The sequence below is a fragment of the Fukomys damarensis genome, unplaced genomic scaffold, assembly GCF_012274545.1.
Source record: "Fukomys damarensis isolate Sample0158 unplaced genomic scaffold, DMR_v1.0_HiC HiC_scaffold_24, whole genome shotgun sequence".
Classification (NCBI taxonomy): domain Eukaryota; kingdom Metazoa; phylum Chordata; class Mammalia; order Rodentia; family Bathyergidae; genus Fukomys; species Fukomys damarensis.
In genome coordinates, this window is record NW_022900936.1 from 61664107 (window position 1) to 61684713 (window position 20607).

A 20607-nucleotide genomic window follows, 5' to 3' on the forward strand; every position below is an offset into this window, starting at 1 on the left:
TTTTTTTTTTTTTTTTTTTTTTTTTTTTTGCTGTGTTCCAAAACAGCATCATACTGCCATGTTCTGAAAAACGGGACCAAATTTATTTTAATGAGTGAATACCCTTGAGCTCTTTTCTACTGATTGATAATACGATCTCATAATCCTAGTACACATCTACTCATAGTTTCGGATGAAATCTTTGCAGTTGTTTAATGCATAAACATTTATACAGCGCCCAGTATCCATGAAGCAGATTATGTTTATCATGTCAAGGACATGGTGTGGTATCCTGACACTCGATGCGTGGTCAGTACACAAGCAAACCTGGGATTTCAGAGAGACTTGTCAGAAACATATAATTGCATTAGCCCACTCTTCTGTTACTACAACCAAATACTGGACATCTCAGACTTAAAGGAAGCAGGTTGGCTCCCGGTCTCAGAGGTTCAGTCTATAGCTGTCTGGCTTCGAGGCAGAAGCAGCACGGCAGAAGGACCAGGTGGAGGGAAGCTGCTCATCCTAAGGCAGCCAGGAAGCAGAAAGAGAAGGCAGGAGCTGTGGACGACGGCACACGCTTCCTGGGTCGCACTCCAGAGACGCACCTATCCCCAGGCTCCACCCTTACAACGCATTCTGCTGCTGAATGATTCGTCCGTGGATGAGCCCACTGGTGAGGGTGGTGTCCCCATGGGCCAATCACCCTCCCAACTCATGAGACTCTGGGGGTACATTTTAGCTCTAAAATATAGCAATAATCTTAGTTCACATACCGGATCTATTAAAGAGAAACTTTGGTGTTTCTAAAGTGATTCGTATATAATGCTTTAAGGCTCTGGAACCTCTATTATAAGATACTACATAGAGACAATATTTAAGTTGAGAAAGAATATTGATGCTAAAGGAAAGAAACAAGTGATAGGAATTACTATGAGTGCTGTGATTCCAAATCATGGAAAGAACAAGATTGGAATGAGGCCTAAAATCTGTCTAAATGAGAAGATAGATATGTGTGCCTCCTTGGAATGTGGATGATTTTTAGGGATAGAGAGAACAGAACACTACACGTGTCTTAAGTATACATAGAGAAAATGTTTTGACTGGATGAAGGATATGTACTGGAGTCCTGGGGAAAACCAAACTCGGTTTAAAGGGTGACTGACTTTTAGTAGAGTTTACTTTTTGTAGCAGAAAAATGTATGCTATCCCCGAATATATGCAAACTAGGGAATCACACAGTAGAAGAAATGCTCAGTATTTGCAAAATCAAGTTGATTAAATTGTATGTTCAGAGTGATTGCTCTAGCCCCACGGTGGGTAAGATGAACTGAAAGGGGGAAAGCCAAGATTGTGGAGGCTATAAATGTTTTTGGTGTGGGATCAGATGCTTTGAATAATGTCTGTTTTGCAAAAGATAGGGCAAGTCCTAAAAACACTAATTACATGTAAGAGACTAATATAGTCAAACCACTGCATCACAATGACTATGCTGATTTGAATTTGCCTCAATTAAGGGGCTCTTTCATTGAAATAAAGTTTCTAAAAACGTTACTTAATGGCACTGCCAGGCATTTGCTCAATTCATTCAGCCGAAACCCATGCGCTTGTTATGTAGCCTTTTATTCCCATGCTCTATTGTAGAACAATAACAATAAAAGTGAGAGTAAGACATTGCATTTTAATTCAGGAAGTACCTCTTCTTCAAATGAGGCAACTCACTATACCTGCAAAACTCCTACTGTGGAGCCATACTAGTACTAGTCTGAAACCTGGCTGTGCCAATTTCTACCCAGGTACTGGGGTACGTTCACACATGGGGTGGAGATGTTGTTATGGGACATTGACCAGTAGCTTAACCCTCAGTTTCTGTATCTGTAAGATGAAGTAGTAAACCTTACTTACTTCACAGGGTTGCTGACACAAGACCTGTCACACTGTTGCAACTTAAAATCATAGGTGCTCCTTAATGATCATCGTATTCTAATGCTCATCGCTTTTATGATTTACTCGGCAAGTGATACAAACCCAAGGTGTGTGTGTGTGTTCTCCTCTTGACAAGGCACCTCTAATTTTACATGAAATAAACTTGTATATGGCGATTACAGAGTTAAGTCAGAGAGACCTTGCAACTAAAGGAAAAGAAACAAAATACCCTTCCTTCATTTAAACTGCACAGTTGTGTTCTGCAAAGGTTACAGTGATCAGTAACATGAAAACACAGATGTGACAAATATGAGGTCAGCTGAAATCTTTTATCATGACTCCTCTTATGCTCAAATCAGTCTTTATCCTGGGTGTTTTAGCCCATCTTTACCCATGCAGTGTTCTGGCTCATCTTTCCTCTCTGTCCTTCCGATTCTCTCGCTCTATCCCAACCATGACTGAAGCCATCACCAAGCAGTCACCACCTCACTCCTCTTTCTCCCTTAACACCAGCTCACACTGACTCCCTGAAAATATTCTTTTTTTTCCTGAAGAGAGGTGAAAGTCCAAGGACTAGAGCACTGATTTAGAAGGACATATACTCCTCTTAAACTTCAGAAAGTTTATAGCTTTCTAGTTGCTACCAAATCTCCAGGGGCCATTGATGGAGCTTCGCTAGAAAAGGTTTTTGATGCGCAGTGATGACCGCCTGTGCAGCAAGTCCTGCTGATCTCCTTTCTCTAGCCCTCCTGGTGGCTAAAAGCATACAGGTACGTTCTCCCTTGTAAATAAAGAAGATGTCCCTAACCACGGAAAATCGAACCTGTTTTTATTTGGGGCAAATCTGGGGGAGTCCGAAGTGTAGGTGCTGAGAAGGACTCAAGGCTGCTTTACCAGCATGTACAAGATTTAATCCACGGTATAGATTCCCATAATGACTTGTGGAAGTCCAGATGCTGTCAAGAGTGTAACTGTAGATTTAAAGAAATGTTCCAGAGACCAGAAGAATCTTTTCACTGCTCATGACCCAGGAATTTACTATCCACATGTGATCTGTGAGTACAAAGATAACAACAACAACAACAACAACAACAAACAACAGAAAAGAGACCCTCAAATGACAGAATGGAGTTAGGGACAAATCACATTTTTCTAACTCAGTGGTTTTGGTTGCATTAGAAACATATGCAGAGTTTATTCAAACACATTGAAATTTAACTCTGGAGATCTGGGCTAGGCTCTGTTGTCAGGGAGTGCTTATGATGTGGCCTGGGGAAACACATTTTGAAAACCACTTTTCTGTCACCCTGCTTCTCACTCATGCAGAAATACTGTGAAATTCTCATTACACAATTTTTTAAAATATCCGTGCTATGTATTATAGTTTCTACTTCTTAGAGGAGAACTAGTTCTTAAAAATGAGATTTGCTGCAAAGTTCTTTCATTGTCGTCTTCCTTCTCATCCCACTCACTTGTCATAATTTCAGTGAAGACCTATCTTTTATGTACTTCCCAGCATGGCTTTAGCTCCATTTTGGGTTGTCAGAATTATACTCCACGATAATATGAAATTAAAGTAAGTCATGATTGTCTCCTTTAAAGAAGGAAATTTTTTAATATAAAAAGGCAAGATAGCTTGTTTGAAAATATTACATTCTGAACTCTCTTATGTTTTGTTTAGGGTGAATGTAAGATAAGTGTTGATTAAACAAACTGGCTTTGAGGGAAGAAAAAAGGCTGTGATTGAAATTGGTAAAAAAAAGTAAAGCAAAAGAAAGGAAGAAAGTCAATATTTTCTGGCCAGAAAGATACCTCCACATCATCTCACATGAATATCTCATCAATCCAAGGTGTTCATGGTGCAGCTGGTATATTTTTTGCTCAGTGGAAAAGGACATTTTATACTATAAGGCTATATATCCTTGCCATATATACTCGTAGCTCAACCTTGTGAACTGAACTTGTGCAGTACTCACCAGTGACTTTCACATGAGCTTTTACTTACATTATCAAGATAAAAATTTTATAATTCAGGGATCAAAAGTAGAAATTTACCTAAGGTCACAGTGCTGTTGAATGGTAATCTGGACTTGAAACATGGATTGTCTGATTCTAAATCTTTGCTAGAGAAGACTTTTTAATTCTCTTTTATTCTACATGCTATATAATGGAATTTCCATACAAAATAATAATAAACACATCACTGTAGAACATAGAAAGATTCAAACAAATTTTGAGTGTATTTCTCTTTCTCCCCCCCCCTCTCTCGTTCTTCTTCTTTGATGTGGTACTGATATTTTGCTTGCTGGGACAGAGATGGGAGGACATATATGGAGGGGAGGGGGTGTCTCCCTTTGCAGTTGAGTGTGTGGTCCTACTGTATGCTTTGTGGGTCGTGCACTATCTCTGGAGAGCCACTTGGAGGCCAGATGCATTTCCCTGAATATCACGAGTGCTGAGTATCTGAATGGATCGGCACAAAGAAAAGCCAAAAATCCTAAATCGGTGCTATTAAACAGCACGCTACGGGAAATCTGAAAGACACAGTATCTAATGTCTCAAGGGAGGTCTCCAAGCCAAGATTCTGCAGCTCTTCTGAGCCTCTAGCCAATCAGGCTCTGGGTTTCCACTCTCAGACACATGACCCATCTGGGCACTCAGGTGTCATCCTGCAGACGTTCCAGGTGCAGACTGAAAGTAGTGCCCTGTATCTCCCTTTTGATGCTTGGGGCCAGGGCATAGAATGCATACTATTCCCTATTCCCCCTCCTCATGCCATATGGAGATACGCAGATCCATACCTGTAAAATATGTAATATTAATAAAAGAATATACTCCTCTGAAGAGCTGAATGCATTTGCTACCCTCTTATTTTCACAGGAAAAAATAATTTAGGAAAGGAGGAGTCAATAGCAGAAATAGCAGGCAGGCACATACAAGCAGAAACCCACCCAGCTGTTTGATGCTGTGCTCTACAGGGAAGCGGTGCTTGGGCCTGAAGTGGCATTTCTCTTGCTCCTGACAGAATGCAGCAGTGTATTTTAACTGTTGGCCAGTAAACTGGGTTAATTCATTTTTGACACACAGAGCACAGCGTAGTGTAAGGAGAAGCAGACGCTGAGTTAAGTGCAACCTTATGAGTGCCTAGGTCTAATATCTTCTCAATGAGGAATGTTGCTGTGGAGCTAAAGGAAACTGTTTTCATGTGTGCATAGAACTTAGGTCAGAATTAGAGTGTCAGAGATTATTCAGTTGAATGATGGACTGGTGGGTGTACAAGTATTATCCCTATTTTCTACAACTATAAGTTCAAAATAGTCCAGACGTGAAAAGACTAAAAGAAGAATCAAGTGCTTCCAACATGCTTCTATCTAGGAGACTTAACCACAGCCCCCAAGGTGCACAGGTGGCCACTGAGAACCAGTCAGCTGGTGCAGAAGAATGGCAGACTGGCCAGATGGCCAATGCCCTTCCAGTGACAATAGATGCAGAATGGTATTATCTCTTCATATCCTGTACTACTCTTTAAATTAAATAATGCAAACAAATCTTTGCAGTCTACAGTGTACCCGCATGTGAAATTACTTTCTCAGAAATTATAAATCAATTAGCAGAAGCTGAAAGGTTTTGTCAGTATGCATTTTTCAAGCTGTAGTCAAATTAGCATAACAATACTTGAAATGTTTTTTCAGATAAGAATTACAGCACAGCCACCTATAAAATTCTTTCTTTGGTAACTTATGATTGTCCTTGTTATTTTTCTTAGGTCAGAATTAAAAGTCATGAGTTTGTTTTTTATTTTTTCCCTATGGACCTTTATAGACTAAAATTTCGTTGTAGGTCATAGGATTAGTTGAATTCATACTACAAATTCAACAAGATATTAGTAAATAGTTACCATATTCCAGAAGGTATGAATGTAAAGGAGAAAACTACATATTACTGAACATACAACTTGAACTTTTTATTTCAAGACCAAAACTGGTCTATAGTCCTGTTCTCATTAAAATTTATTTATTACTAATTTTTACAGCACACTCTCTATAAAGTTAGAATGGTCTCTTCACTTCACTCAAAGAACACCATGCTGATTACTTAATTCTCAACTCTCATTTTCCCACCCTGAACACCTACTTCTGCCTATCTGTTATAGTCAGGGTACAGTACGTTATATTGCAATAATCAATGACCCCAAAGTCAACATTCAAAAATAGCTTATTTCCTCCCTTGCTACAAACTTTTGTTGTTTTGGCTGTGGTTCTATTCCACTAAGTAGTCTTCATTTGCAATATTAACATGGTGTGGCAGAAAGAGAAGAAATTAGAGCCAGCATACACTGATGCTAAAGATTTACCTCCTAGAACTGGCACTTATTTAACTGGCCAGAGAAAAACACACGGCCCAAGCTCTTACTAATAGGCAAATGAAGTATTATCGCCCTCCAGGGAAAAAAACGGTGAACATGTGGGAACCATAGTACGTTTTTTTCCGGGATATCAGCCTTAATCATCTGGCAGCTCTCAGCCCAGAGACTTCTATGAAATATTTTCACTTCAATTTTATTAACTCATTTATTGCTCAATAAGATTTATCCATAGGACACATGTAAGCATTTACATGTAATATCTTACATGTAATATCTTACATACACTATAATATTGTATGAAATAATGTCTTGCAATATTTTTAAACAATGTCATTTTTTGTTTAAATTGCTTTTTCATTCAATTTTAAGTTCTTTGGAGGCTGAAAATATGATTTAACCTTTCAAAATAACCCACCCTGTACATGTTCTGGTTTTTAATTGAAGCAAGAAAACAACAACAACAAAACACACTCTGCCTTTTGCACCTATTATAATACTGGATTCTTATAGCACAACTTACTTTTATAACATATTAAAATCCATGTTACATGTGATACTACCACAAAACATACAAACATATATTTAGTATTTTATGAAAGGTAAAGACATTTTATTTTTTTAAACTTAAAGCTAATACTGTAGGAAATAGAATGTTTAGGTTACTTTTAAGTCTGCATTAAGATAGAAATAATATAAATCACCCAAATAATGATCTAGAGAAAAATTTGGCAAGGCATACCTCATCAAAATGACTGAGGACACTGTAAGTAAATAAGTGAGCTACCATTGTAATAAAAAGTTTTCTATGTACCTGTATCTTATATTGGAACCAAAATGCCATTTGTCAGAGAACTCTGAGTACCTTCTGTGAGGCCCTTGCTTCTAAACTGTAGAGGAACTGGGTGTATAAACTTGTATATATAATTTAATTTTAAGAAAATGTTTACATGATTGAGAAAATAATTTGTTTGGCAGTTGCAGTGTTCAAGGGGGAATACAGTGGAACCTGATACATATCTTTCTGTTTCAGAGAGGATGTACAATTAGGAAATGAAAACATAAGCAAGCAGATCTGTAACAACATTAGGATTGTAAGGAGCCACTTAATAACAATTGGCTAAATATATCATATGTTTTTATCTCCTTGAAACCATTTCATTACTCTGAAAATTAAGCATATGCTGCTCCTGAGCAGAGTAACAAGGGAGAATGGTTTGCTCAGGAGATTGGTAAAAGCATGCAAAGCTATTTATCCTGAGATTATAGGTCTGGCTTCCCCCAAGAAGCTAAAGACAGTTATTGCTACTTTATGGCCCATATGAAATGAACTATCATTATCAGTTTAGATGCTCGTTTCAGCAGGCCATCACTGCAATGTGGGCTTGGATAACCCTAATGGCTACGTGGACAAATGTCTGCTTGGAGAGATGACCCAATGCAATGAAAAGGGCCCTAGGCTAAGAATCAGGGGAGTTGAGTTCAGTTCCAATTTTGCCTCTAATGTGTAATATAAGTTTCACCTTTCTGGAAAAGGAGCACGGGAAACAGAGAATGGGAAAGATAAATTTTAAAATCCCTCCTGGCCCTGGTGTTGGAGAGAATCATGTAAAGGAAAGTTCCTCTTGGCTATTCCTAGTAGGAACTTTGTCCTTATCTTTACCCAAAATATTGGCCAAGGAACCGCTGGCCTTGCTTTTGGATTTTATCTATATATGTATTCTCCCATAAGGGGGAAACAGGATAGAATGTTATTTTTTTTTCCATTTCAAATGTGCAATTACAAATTATCCCTTTATCTAGGACAGATTCTTGGATCTAGTGGTATGGTGTTTCACCCCTCAAGTTTTCTCTCTCTCTCTCTCGCCTCCCCTCTCCACACATCTTCATGAGATATTATCAGCTATTATAAAGGGTATCAGGAAACCACGCAAAGAAAATACATGTTTAAATGTAAGCTCTTTCTTACTTTTCTGAAGGAAGTAGGCTGAGTTGAGTTGTAGGACCCTGTGATGTTGAGATACCCAGAGCTATTTCAGAGGTGTGTAACTATTAATAAAGAAGAGCTATGAGGACACAGCTGTGTATCCATAGCACAACTAATCAAACCCATCTCAAAGTCCTCCCGAGCATAGTCTCTCTTGCTGCTCTCAGTGAAAATCCAAAGTTGGGTAATTCTTTGAGAGAATGAATGACGTGAATTGTCAATGATCAAAAAGAAGATGGTGCTTATATTTTCTCTTTCATTTTTTAAAGTTTGGAACTTGTAGTTTTGGTGCCTAAGGAAAGTGAGACTGATACTAAACTGTTAGCTCAAAACTGGCATCATGACACAAAGTTCAAGCTGTTGGGAATACAGCAGCACTCACAAGCAGACAGGATGACAGGAAAGGCAGCAAAATAGACTCAGATCCCCCTGCGGATGTCTTCACATACCCTAGTTCTTTCAGTCATTATATGAAGAGTGGTCAAAATACATAGTAAATGTTTAAAATTTTAAAAACATACAATAAAAAACGCATTGCCATTAGATTGACTCGCCAAAACACCCTCCATTACTTTGATCATACTTATTTCATCATAAATGACACTTTCTTTTTTTAATAGTACATATTTGCCATACATAACAAATATATTTACCATAGTAAACTAGTATGTATGTAACACATATCTTGCCACTTTCTGAAGCACTAGTCCTGGAAGTCCTTTTTCTTCTTTTATGTAATGTGATAAAAAATAGAGTAAATGCTGCTGTCAAATGTGGTCCAAGAGAAAAGGTAGGCTCATTAAAACATAATGCTGTGTCCTCATTCACCTTATGCCCTGATCTGACACCATGTGACTTTTGGACAAGGTCAAAATCACAGTAAAAGTTAGGTACTTTGAACTGATTCAGGATATGAAGGCAGTGAAGACAAAGCAACTGAAGATTCTTACAAAAAAACGGATTTCTAGAACTGTTTCAAAGTGACAAGAACAATGGGATAAGTGTGTTCAAAGTGGGGGGGAGTTTTCTAAGTAGGATTAATAGCAATGTATTATTTAATGCACTACATGCTTTAGAAAATTAAACATCCACCATAATTTTGGACTCTACCTCATAGCCTGGCAGACAAAGATACTGAGCTTCAGAAAGTTTTGTGTCATTTTCCAAGGTTAGATAGTAAGAGTAGGGCTAGATTTGCACTTTGGCATTCTGATTCTAGAGCTAATTCTGTTAACTACAATTGCTGAGAGCTCTTGTCTTATAAAGCTGTGAAGAGAAAGGACAAGGGATAAGCAAGTTTCATTTCTGTATTGCCCTCCATTCAATTCACTAGACCAAACTTCCCGCTATCTGACAATGAAATGGAGGTGATTGTGATTAACAACAAGTGCCAGCCAAGTACTCCCCTCTAAGAAACCCTACCCTATAGCTGGAGTCTGTAAGCAGCACTGCTTCTGACTGGGAAAATGTGCCTGCTTAGGAAATCTGAACAGCCAAAGTCACTCTCTAGAGAGAAATCCTATGCACAGGTGGGTCTTTGGGGACAGGGGGATATCTCAGCTTTCCCACCTTCCAGTGGTGTCGCTTTCCACAAGCCAGTTAAACAGGCGTGTTTCAGACACTACAGCTACAATATGAGAATATCAGATATTATTTAAATGATTACTTTTTGCTCTCCCACCTCAAGAAGAGCCAAATGTTTTAAATGCTATCTTAGTTTCAACATCTGAATAAAATGGAGGGCCTTTTCCTGGGGGACTCCTACCCCTTGCTCCATCCTGAAGATAATAAGACACCTGAGCACATCTTGGTGTCCTGAAACAAACACATAGCGTAGGTCCATTGGGTGGTCTCTAAGCACCTTCCCAAGCTTGAAAGACCATAACAGTTCTAAGATTCCTTTAGGTAATATCAGTGAGTCTACCCCTGCTAAATGAAACATTTGCTATCTTCTTTCACCATTTCTAGTTATACATGCAGTTTTTTTATCCTTTGGATTACAGATGTGATTTATTTTAAATAAGGATAAACTTGAGTCATTTGTAGGACAATGGATGTACCTTCAGACAGAACGTTAAGTGGAATAAATCAGACTCTCAGGCTTAAATGTTACACAATTTCTCTTGCATGAGAAACTCAAAGTAGAAATAAAAGATAATATAAAACAGGGATATATATCTTCATCATAAGAGAAGGGAATAAAGAGATCATGGGAGGGGAGAGAGAAGGAAGGGAAAGGGAATAAAAAAGGAATGGGGTGAAGGGAGGGCGAAAGGGGAAAAATGAGAACCAAGGCCTGTCATGTAAAGGTACAAGATCCCAGTGATGAATGGAACTGTACTGTCTACCTAACATGTACCAATAAACTCAATGAGGGAAAGTGGATTAAGATGTGCTATGCACATCTACTAACTCCCCATGATGAGTGAAATCATTGTGTGCTGCAAGCGTGCTAATAAAAAATTAAGAGAAACACACTAAAAATCTGGCACTAGACAGATTGATTCTTCAGTTCAGAAGAATGAAGAACTAGACTTTGATCCATTACCACTGTGCTGGGGATTGATTTTGGGGAAGGATATGCTATTATGGGATAGAATGTGAATGGGGACGGTTTGGCCGACCTCAGCTCTGCTTCTCCATTTGTGTGTGGTGCAGTGTGAGTGACACGGGTGTGAGGACTGCTTCATAAGATGTAAAAAGAACTGATTGATTTATCGATCTAAGGAAGACAGTCTCCTTGACGGAGACATGCTGTCAAACAGTGGCAGGATGCTCTGCTAAAAGCCCTCTAGATTGATTACCCTACCTGGCACCTGATCCTTCATCCCTGTGTCAGGTGAAGAGTTCTGGAAATGTACTCACAGCTGCATTAATAAGATAGGAGGAGAACAAACAGAGGAGCACAAGTTGGACAAGACTCTGGCGAGGACAGGGTTTCCCGCTGCTTCCAATTTCAAAACAGAGAGTCTCTCAAATGATATGAAACACACAGGCTGAAACAGGAGACAAAACAACTCATTCAGCTGAAAATGTGAGGGGCAGCAATGATACCATTGAGTTCTCAAGGATGATGACTTAGTTTTCCCATCTTTTACTACTTCTAAAATTTGTTCCCACTTGGATATTTAGGTTTTGACAAAATGATTTGGAAAGAGTGTACTAAGAGACACACCTAGAAGACGACGCAGGACACTTTCCCTTTTACCATTTTAGAGAACCTCCACACCCTTGCTGCCACATCCTACCACATAGATCAATAAGCAAATTTAAAAGGTACACAGAAACACGTGCACGTCCTCACACAAGTCTTCCTGACATATGTCCTCTTCTTAGCAAGTTATAGCTAAAACTCAAAACCTGGCTGGTACACAGGGAACACAGTGAGTGAATGCTAAGGATATGGACAAAAATAGTAGGGTAAAATAACTAAATTATAATAGCACTGTGAAGAGGTATGGATGCTATGATTTTTATTTTTTCAGAAGATCAGTGCGGTCCATGACAGGTAAAATCATATCATTTTGAAAGGCGAGTATACAAAGCCTACAAGTGTTAAGAGAGAAATTAGCTACTCTCAAATCCTGAAAGAAAATCAGTTTTTGACATGCTTGTGTGCTCACAGGAATAAAGGAGGAGCTGCAGATGTGAAGTATTAAAAGTATGATTTTAGTAGTCCTAGTCAAAAATATAAATTGAAGAATTATAGAAAGGTAGAACTGGAGAGACCAGCAAATGCCGGTCTCGGTTTCACTTTACCTATGTGAAAACTTTGCCCCAGGGAAGTTGACAAATCTGCCACAAACAAGACCCTGCTGCATGTAATGGAAAGGAAGGGGTTTGAACCCAGGCTCCTTATTTCGGAGTAAATGGCTTTTCCACTGTATCATGAATGCATACTTAATCTCTTATGCTTATCTAGTTTTTAATATTTCACTTTTAAAATACGTTAAGTCCCACATTAAAAATAACAGAGTAACAACAGGTAGTTGTGAGAGTATAAATAATAGTAAACTCTAAAAATACTCTCTATGGTAAAAAGATCACCAAATTGTCTTCTTTTCCCTTTCAAATGTATTAATATAACTAACTAGCCAGTCAGAGCACAATAGAAATAAGCCCCATCATTCCTAGCGGGTAATGACGCACACCTGTGACATTTACCACTGTACCTACCCATCTAGGGCACTAGAAAATGTGCTCTAACTTCCAAGGCAGCTTCATGGATTTAAGTAATGGTCTCTGAGAGACAGTTCATTAGACCAAAGGTAATTTTCTAGTTCTATGGAAGTAAAAATCTGGCAAATGGAAGCGAATCCTTCATTAATCAAAATTTTAGAGGGAGAGGGCGACTAAATTCAATCTCTGAGGAGAACCCTGCAGTTGGAGTAAGAGTCCCTCTGGGTGGTCAGATTCACAGCCTTATTGAATACTTTCACACAAGAGTTTCTCACAGAAGATCTATGCACTTGATAGAGAAAATAAAACTTACATCACTAGTATCAGTAAGCATTAAATGAATTTAGTATTTCCTGTAATAATGAATGTAAGTGACAATTTATGGTAGAACTGAATTTATCCATAATGTCATCCTTCATAGAATCACATATATTTTCATATTACTTCAGAATGGTGCAGAGTTTCAATATTTCATGGTCTTAAAGTTGTAGTGTAATCAAAGTCATTTCTTAATCTTGTTACCATAAGTAATAATGTCAAATTCATATAAAAATTTAAATTTCTGATGATGATGATGATGATGATGATGATACTGTTTGTTATGAATCACTTTTAGGAAAATTGCCAGAATCAAAATAAAGTCAGAACAGAATTGGTTAATTCTAATCACAATTAAATAAGCAACTGACATTAATTATCACTAAATGTTTCAGGAAGCACAACCTTGCACAGGTCACCACAACTGCACAAAAGGACCTCTGCTCAGGAGCTCTCTATTCAAACTTGATTGGTGTCACACTCATTATTAGTCAGTGTAGCCAGGGATTATTATTTCAAAACATCCTAGGTAACTCTCCTGGTCTTTGCCTTTAAAATCTTTCCTGGGCTTCAATCACTCTATGAATGTGTTTATCATTTAAAAAGGCATTTGTATCCCCAGTTCAGGGCTCTGCTCTTCTTCAGTAAGAATTATTATTCTGAATTGGTAATTATGTCGATGCATTTGGTATCAGAAGTAGGATCTGCAGTCAGATCACTTTAAAAGGGAATCTGATTCTTTGGACCAGGTGCAGAACCAGCAGTGGGCCCTTTGTCATCTCCAGTCCCAGGTCTTGCCTTTCTTTCTCTCCTGGTGCATGAACACCCAGGCGGAAGCATCCTGTTTATGGAATAAGCTTCTTACTGCCTTTGTTTGGAATCTGACTTGGATAACACCACCTTAAATACAGGAACATGAAGGTCTGTAGCAGACTATAAACTACTTCGGCCTTTACTGGCAAGTCTCTTCTGGAACAAGGGCACTGTTCTTGTGATTACTCAGGTTCCCACAGAGCTTACATTCTTGGAGAACTTCATTTATCTTCTAGTGAATTCTTGCTGGGTTTTTCATTTTATTTTATCTGCATGTGTATTCTATTTTTTTGTATGAACACTTCTTTCATTTTAATTTACCTATCTTTATAATTGCTTTCACATTTTTCTGTTTTTTTTATACTTCACTACTGAGGATTGAATATAGGGGTGCTCTACCACTGAGCTAAATTGCCAGTCATTGCTAGGTTTAATTTTGAGGCAAAGTCTCAGTAAGTTGCACAGGCTGGTCTCAAACTAGCATCCCTTCTGGCCCTGTCTCAAGAGTCTCTGGGTTTATAGCCATGCTATGCCCAACCACACGTTGTTTTCCAATGTATTTCTAAATGATCTCCTGACAGTAAAAATATGGCCAATGGAGGCTGTGTAATAGCCAATTTAAAGCTGTGACTGTGCCATCACCACTTATGAATTCTAACCTCTTAAGATAAAGTTGCTGATGTGGCAATTATTTTGGCATGGATGGGGAAGATTACCACAAGTATATCTTACAGGCACAAGGCAATTTTAGTGTGATCGGGAAACCTCGGTCGTGGGTTGAACAGATTAGAGCAAAAGCCACCTGCCAAGTTTAGAAAGCTCCTGTGTTTGGAGTACTTGTCAAAGATAGCATTTTGCCCAGACACCTGATGTTCTCTGACAGGTTTATAGAATTGTCTTTGCTTTTGAGAGATTATAAAATGAAGTAGGATCCCAAAATTGCAAAGCATGCTTAAGAATGCCCCACTTTAGGGACTTCAGCCAGCTTCATGTTTTATTAATCAATAACAAAGAACAATGTTTAAATGGAAATTATACTGTTAATATGTAGAGAATTTTTTTGAGAATTTTTATCTCACTTACTCTCTCTCTCCTTTTCTCACCCTTTCATGTTTTGAATACTTTGACATTTTTTTACTTATAGTAAGATGAAGACAAATTGAAGGGAAGATGGGACATTCTACTAAAAGGCTTTTCTACTAGCATTTCAACAATAAAACATTGCTTTCAAATTCATAAATTTTCATATTATAGCAGCTGCATGACAATCTAGATACTGAAGAGTCAACCATTTTAAAATATATAATTAAGTTGGTTTGACTAACAATGGATTAGAGTGATACAATGGTTAATTACAAGTTTATTAATCTTTAAAAATTAATAAACATTTATAAAATTTCCTTAAATCAGAGTAATTCTGCCTATTTTTTAACTACCGTTATGCCTTGGACAAAATATTGCACTCATAAAATATATGATGCATGAAAATATCACAGTGAAACCCATCAATTTGTTTGATTAATATATGAAACTGGCAAAATAATAAGTGGGTGGAGGCAAAGGGAAAAAGAGAATTGAAATGTGTTATGTACATGTTACAATTCGCTGCAATGAATGTAATTGTTATATACTACAAATATGTACTATTATAAAAGAACAAGTTAAACCACAACCATTATGTATGTATACTATATGTGTGTGTGTGTGTGTGTGTGTGTGTGTGTATGCTAATAATTACAATTTTGAAAAAGAAAAAATATCGGGCTCAGAGCAGGAGTAAAATATCTCTTTGGTCACATAAATACTGCATTACTGGCCACCTGTGTCAGGAGAAAGAAAAACAAAGAAACATTGCAAATATCTCTTAAAAATCAATTTTTAAAAGGGATAAACAGGAGGGAGGAGGAAGGGAAGGAAAGAAGGCTGAAAAATATTAAGATGCATTATGTACATGTGAAACTCGGCAAAAGGAAAGTAAACATTATGTGTACAGATATGCACTAATAAATAAAATTATGTGAAAAAATGATTTATAGAAATTTTTCTCACATATATTGATTAACCAGGTAAACCAGTCCAAAAAATAAAAATCATGTTTATTAAAGTCAATGTTGTGTTAAGTTTTGTTATCTAACCCAAACCAGCCTAAATGTGAATATTTAATAATCTCTAACCTCATTAGTTACAAAGAGAACAAAATACTAAAGGAGAGAGTTCATAAAGATTGTAAAACAAGTTTCTACGGGAATGGTTTGATCTAAAATTTTAGGGCACAGCCTTTTATAAGACCATCAACCCTGGCTAATAAAAGCTCTGAAGTTAAGTCATCAAACAGGTGACTTTCAAGTTTTCATTTGTCAAAAATATAACTTAGATTCAGTCATCATTTTTTAATGAAGTGGTAAGGTACACTATTAAATTTTAATGACTCCTTTCTAAAATTCTAAAATAAAAGATGTAAGATCTTTGTGTACATAAGCATTTATGTGCAGGACACATATATAAATAACTTGTATGTTGTGTCAGCAGATAAAAGATAGCAACAAAGTTTACAAATGAGCTGGCTGACACATGAATACTCACATAAGTTAAACTGTTAAAATTACAGTAATTAATACAACTGCCTTTTAGGGCACATAACAAATAAATCGTTGATAAACTAGTTTAAATATGTTAATAAAATAAAACATGCCTTTAAAAATCTGATATTTTTGTATCGATTTGCTGGCTGGATGAGGGTGACAGAAATACAAAGAATGTCCACATTTCATAAAGTTTTTTGAAGTAGAAGACATGTTCACTTTAATCCCCCTCAAAATATGGCCTCTCCAGGTTGAGCACATATCCCCTCGTTCTCCTCATTTTCTGAAGCAGTTCAGAAGATACGTTTTCTTGAGTGTCTCTACAAGATGTAATAAAACGTCCTGCAAATGCTCATGCCTCTGTTAACTGTTCTCTATCATAAAAGCGCTTCACCGAAGAGCAAACACTCAGACAAGAGCATGACACCACGCCCATTTCTGCATGTGCATTAAGTTCCATAGTATAATTTTTAAGGTTTCTGACACAGAAATTAGGTAAAATGGTAATTATGATTATCTAATACCTCAACTTTCTTAAGTATACTTGTTTAAAATATCTAGATGAATGTAAATGAACTTTTCATATAATTCAGTCTTTTTTGTTCCCTCATTGAGTTTATTGGTACATTTTAGTACAGTTATATTCATCGTTGGATCTTGTACCTTTACATGACAGGTCTTGGTTCTCATTTTTTCCCCTTGTCCCTGCCCTCCTTTCACCTCCCCCCCTCCCCATTTACAAACACTTTATTTCCATTTTTCATTTTCTCCTATTTTTTTTCTTTCCCTTATTACCTTTCCCCTACCCTTCCCACTTCCCCTCCACATTTAGCCCTTTTCTTCCTATTTCACATTGTCAGTTATACCATTAGGATCTTATTAACAATTATAGTTTTTCACAGCAGAAAAACTATTCAGTATTGACACATGTATGACTTATTTATTTCACTTAGGAGTATATCCTCAATATGTATCCATTTTCCTATGAATGGCTAATTTCTCATTCTTTATGACTGAGTAGTATTCCATTTTATAGAAAAAATATATCTTCTTTATCCAGTTTCCAACTGATGGGCAAATAGGCTGTTTCCAACTTTTAGCTATTACAAACTGTGCAGCTATAAACATAGGGCATAGACAAGGGGAAAAAAATGAGAACCAAGACCTGTCATATAAAGGTACAAGATCCCAATAATGAATGTAATTGTACTGTATATCTAAAATGTACCAATAAACTCAATAAAAGAAAAAAAAAGATATGTGTGCATATATCATTGTGATATGATTCTTTGAATTCTTTTGCAAAGATACCCAGCAAAGGGATGGCTGGGTCAAATGGAACCTCTAGTCCCAGCTGTTTAAAGTATCTCCATATTGATTTCCATAGTGGTTGCACTAGTCTGCACTAAGATTGAACAGGATATAAGAAAATGGAAAGATAGCCCTTGCTCCTGGATAGGAAGAATCAACATAGTGAAAATGGCCATACTACCAAAACTGTTATATAGATTCAATGCAATGCCAATTGGAATTCCAACACTATATTTCACAGAACTAGAAAAAAAGAATCCAAAAATTCATTTGGAACCAGAAGAGACCTAGAATAGCAAAAGCCATCCTAGGCAACAGCGACATGGTGGCGGGTATAACAATTCCCAATTTGAAACTATACTACAAAGCCACTGTGATAAAAACAGCATGGTACTGGCAAAAAAAAACAGACCTGAGGATCAGTGGAGCAGATCGGAAGACACAAAAACAACTCCAGATGCACTCAGCTATGTCACCTTTGACAAAGGAGCTGACCATCCCCAATGGAGGAAAGATAACCTCCTTAATAAATGGTGTTGGAAAAACTGGATCTCAACCTGCCACAGATTAAAACTAAACCCTTATCTTTCACCATGTACTAAATTAAAATCCAAATGGATTAAAGATCTAAATATCAAAACAGAAACACTAAACTTGCTGGAAGATAAGTTAGGCAGAACACTTGAAGACATTGGCATAGGAAAAGATTTTATGAACAAAATTCTCAGTAGCACGGGAACTAGCAGAAAGAATCAACAACTGGGATCTCATTTTATTAAAAAGCTTCTGTACTGCAAAAGAAACCATCAACAGAACTAAGAGACAACCTACAATGTAAGAAAACATTTTTACCAGCTGCTCCTCAGACAAAGGACTATTATCTAGAATATATAAAGAACTCAAAACAATCAGCCCCCCCCAAATATAAAGATCCAATTGAAAAATGGGCATTTGAAATGAACAGACATTTCTCAGACAAATAAATAAAAGCAGCAAGTAAATATATGAAAAAATGTTCTACACCACTGGTCATTAAAGAGATGCAGATGAAAACAACACTGAAATTCCACCTTACCCCACAAAGAATGGCTGCTATCAAAAAATCACTCAATAACAAATGTTGGCAGGGTTGTGGGGAGAAAGGAATCATATAATTCACTCTTAAGTGTATATTAATCTATACATATTCATACAAGTTCTGAATCATTTCTTAATAAGTTAAAACAATAATACATTAATTGCTAAATATAAATGCAAGTTGCTTTTGATTTTGAAATTCTATAAAAACACAATGTATTTGAATCTATTAATGAGTATGGTCTAATCTGGTTATAAATTTGGATACATGGCAAACAAAATAGTTTAAATAAGACTGTTTTCCTCTTCTATCTTTACTAGAAATCATGTTTACTAATAGCTAACTTTCTAAGTAATACATGCAGTCCTATTTGCAAAAATATGAGGAAAATTAAGATTTTCTTTTGATGAGAAAGATATAAAAGATAGTTTTTACTAAGAAATAATTTTCTCTAAATTTGGAGATGTTCAGCTGGGGAGATAGCTCTGCTGCACATCATCCTGACTTCCTGGCAAATAAGTGCATGATCCTGAGTTTGATCCCCAGTACCAGGGGAAAAAGAAATTTTGGAGATTTTTCAAAGGAATGTTGCAAAATATAAATCTAAGAAAACAAAAAAGACAGGAAGAAACTATTACGTAGTCCAGAGAGAGGCAAAGAAAGAAAGGAGGTTATAGTTTTGATGAAAAAAATTGAAAACATAAATTATTTTATGTGAGAAAATATTTTATGTGGTAAAAGAAAAGGTTTTGTCCTAAAGTAGAATAACTAGATTAGTCCAGAATAAAATGGAAGATCACAGGGCAAAACAGAAGTCTTAAACAGTTGTAAATAGTTGCAGCAAGTTGAAACTTTTGTGAAGGATAATTTAAAAAATAGTTCTCTATAAGTGTTTCTAAAAACTGAAGATGAATACTTTTATATAAAACCACAGTCTAGTGGGCGTGATGGCACATACATATAATCCCAGCACTCTGGGAGTTGAGGCAGGAGGATTACAGATTCCAGCCCCACCTAGGTGATTTAGAAATTCAGTGAAATTCTCAAAATGAGGTGGGATGGGGCTTACAGCTCAGTGTGAAGAAGGCCCTGGATTCAAAGCCCAGCATTACAAACAAAACAAAGGAAAACACAGAATGTCTAATTCTTTATGTTAAAAGCAATAGGGCTTCTTCTGATATTGACAGGCTTTGAACAAAAATGTATAAGACATTTTCATTTATGTCTTAAATCTGTTTTAATCTTTCCACCATCTTTTAAATGCCAGATTTTCCCTGCTTTACAGTTTTTATTTAATACATAGCTTTTTCCTTCAAATTTTAGTAAGCTCTTGTAAGTTTTGTTTTTTTCCACAATTGTGATTCTACTATTATGGCCTGAAGGTAAAAATATTTGTCTTGAAGTCTTTTTAACATACTAATTCAACTGTATATTCAGATATTTTCCCCTTTGTTTTTTTCCCCCCTAGAGTTAAGAATTCCTCTGTTGAAGGAAGTGGAATTCGCATTTACATTCTTTATAATATAATGTGCTCTAATAAGCTTGAATACATACTTTTTGAAGAAATTCAACTTTAAAGTTAGGTACAAGTGATCAGAAATACAGTAAATATTTATATTAAAATTTTTATGACAGTACAACATGCACTGTTAATCATCCCTCCCCCTCCCAATAATTGCCTTTGCCTTAAGCACACTTATCCCATCATACTTGTGACTTTCCAAAGTGGTTCTGGAAGTCCTCTTTTGTGTCTCTTCCTATCTGCCAAGATGTTTAACATTGACCTAAGACATTTACCTGTCATGGTCAGGACTTTGAGGAAGATTAGGATTAATCTTGGATTAGGTTTTTGATCACATACTTAGGAAATCTGAGTCTAAAAGAGTCTTTTTTGTTGTTAACATCTCCTTTCTTTTGACATTTTTTCAATTCCTTACAATTTATAATTTATTTATAATTTAATCCCTTACAACTTTATAATTTTGGATGAGTCCTATTCATAATTCTGATTAAATCAGCCTACTTAAATGAATTATTACTGTTGCATAATGATCTATGATTCTGTTTTGATCAA